General features: G+C 51.4%; 1 pseudogene; it reads left to right on the top strand.

Annotated features, from left to right (window-relative positions):
* The first annotated feature begins 4,191 nt into the window (after nucleotides 1-4,191).
* Nucleotides 4,192-7,467, top strand: LOC125532681 (UDP-glycosyltransferase 86A1-like; annotated as a pseudogene).
* The last annotated feature ends 2,096 nt before the right edge of the window (nucleotides 7,468-9,563 follow it).

Raw genomic sequence — 9,563 nt, 5'->3', positions numbered from 1 at the left:
GACTCCGTTTTAACCTTCGCAAGGACCGGGCGTAGCCACACTCGGTTCAACTAAAGTTGGAGAGACAGTCGCCCGCAAGCCATCTATGTGCAAAGCACATCGAGGGAACCGGTCTCGCGTAAGCGTACGCGTAAGGTTGGTCCGGGTCGTCTCGTCCAACAATACCGCCGAACCAAAGTATGACATGCTGGTAGGCAGTATGACTTGTATCGTCCACAACTCACTTGTGTTCTACTCGTGCATATAACATCAACATAAATAACCTAGGCTCTGATACCACTGTTGGGTTTCGTAGTAATTTCAAAAATTTTCCTACGCACACGCAAGATCATGTGATGCATAGCAACGAGGGGGAGAGTGTTGTCTACGTACCCAACGCAGACCGACTGCGGAAGCGATGACACGACGTAGAGGAAGTAGTCGTACGTCTTCACGATCCAACCGATCAAGCACCGAAACTACGGCACCTCCGAGTTCGAGCACACGTTCAGCTCGATGACGATCCCCGGACTCCGATCCAGCAAAGTGTCGGGGAAGAGTTCCGTCAGCACGACGGCGTGGTGACGATCTTGATGTACTACAGCAGCAGGGCTTCGCCTAAACTCCGCTACAGTATTATCGAGGTATATGGTGGCAGGGGGCACCGCACACGGCTAAGGAATAGATCACGTGGATCAACTTGTGTGTCTAGAGGTGTCCCCTGCCTCCGTATATAAAGGAGTAGAGGGGGGAGGCTGGCCGGCCAAGGAGGGAGGCGCAGGAGGAGTCCTACTCCTTCCGGGAGTAGGACTCCCCTCCAATCCTATTCCAACTAGGATTCCTCGAGGGGGAAAGAGGGAGAGGGGTGGCCGGCCACCTCTCCTAGGCCTAATAGTACTAGGGGAAGGGGGGAGGCGCGCAGCCCTTGTGGGCAGCCCTTTCACCTTTCCACTAAGGCCCATGAAGGCCCATATGGCTCCCGGGGGGTTCCGGTAACCTCCCGGTAACCCGGTAAAATCCCGATTTCACCCGGAACACTTCCGATGTCCAAACATAGGCTTCCAATATATCAATCTTTACGTCTCGACCATTTCGAGACTCCTCGTCATGTCCATGATCACATCCGGGACTCCGAACAACCTTCGGTACATCAAAATGCATAAACTCATAATGTAACTGTCATCGTAACCTTAAGCGTGCGGACCCTACGGGTTCGAGAACAATGTAGACATGACCGAGACATGTCTCTAGTCAATAACCAATAGCGGGACCTGGAGGCCCATATTGGCTCCTACATATTCTACGAAGATCTTTATCGGTCAGACCGCATAACAACATACGTTGTTCCCTTTGTCATCGGTATGTTACTTGCCCGAGATTCGATCGTCGGTATCCAATACCTAGTTCAATCTCGTTACCGGCAAGTCTCTTTACTCGTTCCGTAATACATCATCTCACAACTAACATATTAGTTGCAATGCTTGCAAGGCTTATGTGATGTGTATTACCGAGAGGGCCCAGAGATACCTCTCCGACAATCGGAGTGACAAATCCTAATCTCGAAATACGCCAACCCAACATCTACCTTCGGAGACACCTGTAATGCTCCTTTATAATCACCCAGTAACGTTGTGACGTTTGGTAGCACCCAAAGTGTTCCTCCGGCAAACGGGAGTTGCATAATCTCATAGTCATAGGAACATGTATAAGTCATGAAGAAAGCAATAGCAACATACTAAACGATCGTGTGCTAAGCTAATGGAATGGGTCATGTCAATCAGATCATTCAACTAATGATGTGACCTCGTTAATCAAATAACAACTCATTGTTCATGGTTAGGAAACATAACCATCTTTGATTAATGAGCTAGTCAAGTAGAGGCATACTAGTGACACTTTGTTTGTCTATGTATTCACACATGTATTATGTTTTCGGTTAATACAATTCTAGCATGAATAATAAACATTTATCATGATTATAAGGAAATAAATAATAACTTTATTATTGCCTCTAGGGCATATTTCCTTCAAATACTCCAAGGTAGATCATAACACCAGTTGGATAGAAGGGAACTCAAGGGACTACACGAGACATGAACAAGTTTGTGTTGGAGGGAAGGCAATAAAGTTGCCGATGATAACACAAATCATCATGGGGCAAGGAGGGTATTTATGATCAAGAATTCGATAGAGATCTCGGAAGAACCCATAATGTTGATGATGATCATGACACCTTAGTTGAGAGATTTCATGAAGATGTAATCGATCGGTGACGACATCAAGTCAAAGGAATGATGAAGCGAAAGGTTTTTGGAACCATGGGTACGACATCAACTCGGGACCAAGCTTGCTGTTCGAGGTGAACGATAAGACGAGGAAGATCGACGTAAGCTTAGCTCATCGTCGAAAGTTGTGCTCTGGGAATAAGGACCAGGTGGCATAGCCTAAATTTTAGCACAAGATGATAGCTGATCAGGGTAGGATTGACATGCTCGAGGACAAACTCATGATTAAAGGAGATTACTAAGAGTTGTTTAATCATGGTGTGGACCCGATTTAGTTATCGGTGTCCTCGAGTGACTAACAACTCGGAAGGTGAAGAAATGAGAGGATGTGAGCATCAGCACACAACCATTTCTTCACCTTCCATTTTTCTCCTGCCATCGCAGCCGCTCCACCACCCCGGCTGCCCGCCACATCCCTGTCGGAACTCTCTGAGTCCACCACATCCAACGGTACACCCCGGGCACCACCTACGTGGTTTCTCCTTCGCCGTCATTCCGCACCTCTCCTTCTACCGCCGCACAGGTACCATCCGTTCCTAACATACTCACCATGCCTGGCAATTGTTCGGTGAAATGCCCGTGCTAAATTTTTTTGTCCCTTCTTTGAAGCAATGGATTCGGATGTGGAGTACATATACGGGCACTATGTTGAGTCATCCGACGGCTTGTTCAATGAGGAGGACTACACAGATGATACGCCAATGATGTAGGTGGTCCTTACAAATGGAGAGCGTGCGAAAGAGCATGTTCTCAATTTCAATGGATCGATCAAGAGTCATCGAGTGCTCAACCGCAATAGGTCGTGCTCAACACCATCTCTAACCTAGTTGGCTGGAAAAAAATCTCACTTTGCCCAAAGACAAGAAGCAGGTAGCAAGGATATTGAGAGGGATTTGAAGTTCTGCAGGCAAGTTTTGTACTTGTTCGTGGACCTACTAAAAAATGGAATCGAGAGAGCTTGTGGGAGGTGATGACCTCTTGTGTGATCATGCACTACATGATCGTGCAGAATAAGGATGATTATGTTGTCGCAGGTCTTGAATTTGAGAACACGGTGATTCTATCAAACTTTCAGACCAGAATCTGCCACATTTAAAGAGTTTGTTCAAATGTATTAACAAATTGAGCACTGAGAAACCCATGAGCAACTGAAGAAAGAGTTGATTGAGTATCTGTGGGCGGTTAAAGGGGATAACAATGTTGGAGTGTAATATTTAAATATTTTTAAAATAGAAGTACTGATGCATTTGAACATTTGAACTATTCTAGCTAAATTGAAACTATATATGCGGCTATTAAGCGTGCGGACATTAAAAAAATGAAGGACCAATGTATGAGAATAGTATTGAATGGCCGGCTCCTGCATCTGTGTCTATGGACTAGTCGCTGAAATTTGTGGATCAGTGTTTGAGATATCCTATGAGATCGGATTGGATGATAATTCTGTGACTGGACAGTGATCCGGTGGGATGTATAGCGAGGTTTTGAGAGGTCCGGTTCTAGATGCTCTTGCATCCACGGTCTCAAAACGAAAGGTGACTTCTCCGTTGAGATCATCGCCACCTTACATCACCTGCGCACTCATCCCCCGTACAAAAAACGCGAGATATCGTGGCAGCTGGTAAGCCGCGCCGTCGTGTAATCACACCATTCGTCTCGCTACGGACAAGGCGCGTCTGTGTGCGCGCACCAGATTAACGAAGTATGCTTCTCAAAAAAAAAGATTAACGAAGTATGAAAATTTTGACTAAACGTTGTCAACAAATTTCATGAGCACGAATCGGACGTGAGCCGGCGGCTATACAGAGATAACGACGGATTTCATAAGCTATAGTACCATGTCGATGACGGTGTCATATAGTAAGTGAAAGTGCGAGTGGAGGTTGGCAGAAGACCCAAGGAACTAGCTAGCTCGAGGTAGGTGATCATGGCGCAAAAGGCGGCCGACGTAGCAGCCACGAGCGGCGCTGGCAAGGCCAACCCGCACACGGTGGTGGTGGTGTACCCGCAGCAGGGCCACGTGATCCCGGTGACGCTCCTCTCGCTGCGCCTGGCGGCACGGGCCTTCGCCGTTACGGTCGTCAACACGGAGGCCGTGCACGACCAGACGGCGCGCGCGTCGGGGATGGACGTGCGCTACGAGCTTATCAGCGACGGCCTTCCCGTGGGGTTCGACTGGTCGCTGAACCACGACGAGTTCATGGGCTCGCTGCTCCACGCGCACTCCGGCCACGTCGAGGAGGTGCTCGGCCGCGTCGTGGTCGACCCGGCCGCGACGTGCCTCGTCGCCGACACCTTCTTCGTGTGGCCGGTGACGCTGGCCAGCAAGTTCGGCATCGCGTACGTGTCCTTCTGGACGGAGCCCGCGCTCATCTTCAACCTCTACTACCACGTTCACCTGCTCACCAACAACGGCCACTTCGATTGCAACGGTGAAAAATTCGATTTTTGGAATCCACTCCAATATGCTTATGTTTCAATTCAACAGAGTGCCACTAATATTTTTGTCAAAAAAATATAAGAGTGTTTAGATCACTAAAGTGAGGGAGTAGTAGTAAATTTGGTTGCTGCAAAATGGTTTGCCATGCCATCAATTTTGAAGTTTCCTTTTTTGCAGAGCCTCGGAAGGACACGATCACCTACATCCCTGGCGTGCCGGCGATCGAGCTGCACGAACTCATGTGAGTGAAGTCTGTTTTAAACCTTGAATTTGTAGGGCTTATCGGAAACAAACCTCTACCTCTAAATCCCATGAAGTTCATACCCTATACTTATCGATCCCAGTCAATCTCGACCCCAAACCCGTTTGCATTGGGTTTGGCACGCTAGAAAAATAATGATCTCAGCCGGGATTACTCTCTAGTCTCACCGACTGCACGGGTCCACATATCATATTCATCTTCCCCAATCTCTCCATCTCTCCCTCCCGAGAAACAACGGCATCTCCTTCCTCAGGCATGGTGACGGGCTGCCATTCACTTGCACGCCGCGGTTTATCTACCAATCGAGTCGTCGATGTACCCTGCCGGCCGTGCCACTTCTTACACGCCGCTTGATGTCGTGCGAGCCACTCCGTGCTCGAATAGGCCGCACATGTGCAGCCGCCGCTGGCCCCGCTGCTGCCACCTTCTCTTGTCAGAGCATTGTTGCTGCCTTCGCGTTGCACATCGATGTGCAAGCTGTGCTTTCGTACCTGTTGCACCACACAGTGGGTCGAGCTACATGCCGGCCTCGCCGGTAGTCTTGCTGGCCACACGGTGTGTGTGAATCACCGATGATTTTCATTGATCACATCCAAGTGTTTATCTACATGTACTACAAGGGTAAGTGGGTAACAACGGAAATCGCAGCTGATTAGCATTACACAGGCGTGGGCGGGAGCATGGAGCGCTAGAGCACCGTGTTTGCATCGGCCGGCAGCATGGTGAGCGTCAGACACGGGTATGAGCCACTGCCATCTCCGTCGCGGCGTCGCGTAACTCGGCTCCATGCTCGCTGTGAGTGCACGCCGATCCGCCGGCCGCAGTGCCACATGCTGGTACGGCTACCTCCACACGTTGAGTCACTTGCGGCCACGAGTCGCCGCCCCGTACGAGCGTGAAGCGTCGCTACGCACTGGCGCGAGCACCTTCGTCGCACCTTCGTATGCCTAGCCCCTCCAGGATCCTCGTGACATCGCGTGGCCGGCTACAGGCAGATTGGCGGCGGGGCTTATAGGCGTGTTCCGCGCAGCGGCACATCGGACGCGAGGCGGGAGGATGGCAGCGTGAAGGGGCGGGCCATGAACAACGACCGGGCTAACGTCCACGGCGGCGCCAGGGACGCATGGGGGTACTACATGCCCTTGTCCGTCGATGAGCCCCATGGCGGGCAAGTGTCGCCGTTCTGCCATGTTGGTGCCGTCGAGGCGCTGCGCTGGTTTCAGGATGGAGAGAAACAGGAGGGGATTGGGGGTAGAGGATAGAGATGACAAGTGGGGCAGGGGTGTAAGTGAGAGTAGACTTTGATCCCAGGTAGGATGTATCTTTTCCCGGTGTGCCAAACAGGTCAAGGTTAAAATTGACCGGGATCAGTGAGTATAGGGTACAAACTTCAGGGATTTAAAGGTGAGGGTTTATTTTCAACATGCTCTACATCCTCAAGGTTTAAAACAGACTTCACTCGCTCATGTCGTACCTCCAGGAGACGGACACCACCAGCGTGGTGCACTACATCATCTTCAAGGCCTTCGAAGAGGCGCGCGGCGCCGACTACGTTCTCTGCAACACCGTGGAGGAGCTGGAGCCATCCACCATCGCCGCCCTCTGCTCCGAGAAACCCTTCTACGCCGTCGGCCCCATCTTCCCTGCCGGCTTCGCCCGCAGTGCCGTCGCCACCTCCATGTGGGCCGAGTCCGACTGCTCCCACTGGCTGGACGAACAGCCGCCGGGGTCCGTGCTCTACATCTCCAGTGGCGGAGCCAGAAACTAAATATAGAGGGGGCCAAAACATGTCATATAATGTTAGAGGGGGCCAAATCACCTAAACATAGCTAATTTTGTTTGACAAATGGAAGATTAGGAGTACATATAGATGTATTTGTGAGTGCATAGGGGGGGCCATGGCCCCTGCCAGCACCCCTGCCTCCGCCACTGTACATCTCCTTCGGCAGCTATGCGCACGTCACCAAGCAAGAGCTGCACGAGATCGCTGGGGGGTCCTGGCCAGCGGTACGAGGTTTCTGTGGGTGATGTGGCCAGACATCGTCAGCTCCGACGACCCGAACCCGCTGCCTGAGGGGTTCGTGGCCGCGTCCGCCGGGCGTGGCCTGGTGGTGCCTTGGTGCTGCCAGGTGGAGGTGCTCTCGCACACCGCGCTGGGTGGCTTCCTCACGCACTGCAGGTGGAACTCTGTGCTGGAGAGCGTGTGGGCTGGAGTGCCCATGCTCTGCTTACCGCTGCTCACCGACCAATTCACTAACCGGCGGCTCATCGTGCGGGAGTGGAGCGTCGGCATGCCCATCGGGGATCGTGGTGCGGTGTTCGCGGACGAGGTGAGGGCGAGGATTGCGGGAATCATGTCTGGGAAAGAGGGTGAGGAGCTCCGGGAGGCGGTGAAGAAGGTGAGGGCGACGCTCGAGGACGCCATGACGCACGGTGGGTCATCACAACAGAGCTTCGATGAGTTTGTCGACGAGCTAACGCGCCGTTGCAGCGGACGTTAAGCTGGGCCGACCAATGGGCCAGGAGCGTCGCATGACGGGCGTTGGAGAAGTGGCCGCGAATAAGAGGCTTTGTACTTTTTCTTGTCTGTAGTGTGTGTCCGGTCATTGACTCGGTGTTGTGCAGTGTGATCTTGTTTTCTCTACATATGAAAACTGTCTAAAGTCAAAATTAAAGTTATATAATAAAAATTAAATTTGTGATGCATCTAATGATGCCTACTGATTTTGTGTTGTGAATGTTGGTATTTATTTAATATAAAATTAGTCAAACTTTATAAAGTTTGACTTCAATCAAATCTTATCAGATTTGCCAAATCACATCTAGATGAGATTTGACAATGTTTACATGCCAGTAGATGTGATTTGGGGCGTCACTGCCCTTGTCTTGGGCACGAAGGTCTCCGGCGCTTCCTTAAGGCTTCTCCTTCGTTCCGGGCCAAGTTGCCCCCCGGTAGACATGACTTTTTTATAGACATTCTACATGTTCTTTATACACTATAAACATTTTTTCTACACATGTTTAGCATTCTTTTAAAAACATAACTAACATTTTTTTAAAGGGACGTGTTACGCGTCCGTCGATTGATCTTTTTAATAGATCAGCCGGATCGCGAGCCGTCAGATGCCGCATCAAGCGGCCGAGTGCGCCCCATCATTGCAACACATGTCTTGTTGCAGAATTATGTCTGCAACATAGGCCTTGTTGCAGAATTTTTTTGCAATAGTTGTTTTGTTGTATTTTTTGCAACTGAGTTTAATGTTTTCTGCAATCAAGGTCTTGTTGCAGAAAAAATTTGTAAGAGAAGTTTTGTTATAAAATGTGGACTCATCGTAGATCATTGCAACACTACACATGTTTCAGAAACATAACTCCTGTTGCAAAAGCGCATTTGAGTGCGGGCTCTCACTTCAACACATGTAACGCAGGGAAGGTGGCGGACGCGCCGCTGCGATCCGCAGTGCTAGGCGTCAACCGGCTGATCCGCGCGTGGGGTCAGCCGGCTCGACCACCGTTCGATTTAATCGTGGATCCCCTTGAGAAGGACTGCATGCACATGTCACTTTCATGCTGACGTATTGGTGGACCGCGATTGCTTTTCCTTTTGTACTAATCCATGATGTCCGGATAATTAAGGTACAGTAATTCCTTGCTAATGATGCCACATCATCATGATTACTGTTAGTAAACTCGCGTTGATCCAATCCCGTTCGAATTCAAATTCTAAATCAAGTCAAACGGCAAAAGTTTTCTAACGATTAAACTAAAATGTTTGCGATATTGTATAAATTCCCCTGACCTTTGTCAAGTTGAACCAACTCAAATTGGCTGACAAATAAATTCCTAGGTTTTCAATAAGTGGTCCAAAGGCTTCTAAATTGGCCTTTTCAAAAAAAGCAAACCCCCCCAACGCTGAACCGACCGGCCCAGCTAGCAAACTGGCCGGCCCAGACAACCAGCCCCCCCCCACCGGTCTCCTTCTCCCTCTGTTTCCATGGCGCGGTCGCTACAAGGGTGAGGTCGACCCCGACCACCTCGTCGGCCTCGCCGAGAGTATAAGGCCGCAGCCCCCCCCACGGCCCCTCGTCGCCCAGATCTCCCCTCGCCTCCCAGATCGCCTCGCTTCCTCTCCCTTCTCCAGCGCGGGGGAGAAGCGCCCGAAGCCGCCACCGTCTCCGAGCGTCGCCATGGCCCGTCGAAGCCGCGGCCACTGGCCTCATCGCACCCCATCGCCGTGCCCATCCGCACCTTGGGCCTCGTCTTCTTCGTCTACAGAACCAGGTTGGCGCCGGGGAGCCTCAACAACGCCGGTTGTGCCCGTTCCCCTCGCCGGTGCTTGCCTCGGCTACCTCAGCGACCTTCAGCTCCGATCCTCCCCGCGTCCACGCGAGCTCGCCGTCGTCTACCTCGTTGTGAGCTCCCACGCAGATTCCCCTTCCCATCTCCTGTTTTCGTCTCGCCGTTGGTCGTCGTCCCGCGCACGCCAGCGCGACTCCGTGCCCGGGCCCCGTCCCCGCCGTCACGCCCGAGCTCCGAGGAGCTCGCGGCCGCCGTTGCGCCGATGCTGCAGCCGCCCGCCTTCCGCGTCCGCGGATGC

Source organism: Triticum urartu, chromosome 1A, assembly GCF_056163025.1.
Source record: "Triticum urartu cultivar PI428250 chromosome 1A, HENAU_Tu73, whole genome shotgun sequence".
In the NCBI taxonomy this organism is placed as follows: Eukaryota; Viridiplantae; Streptophyta; class Magnoliopsida; order Poales; family Poaceae; genus Triticum; species Triticum urartu.
Note: the sequence above shows the minus strand (reverse complement) of the source record. Positions and strands in the feature narration are given on the sequence as shown.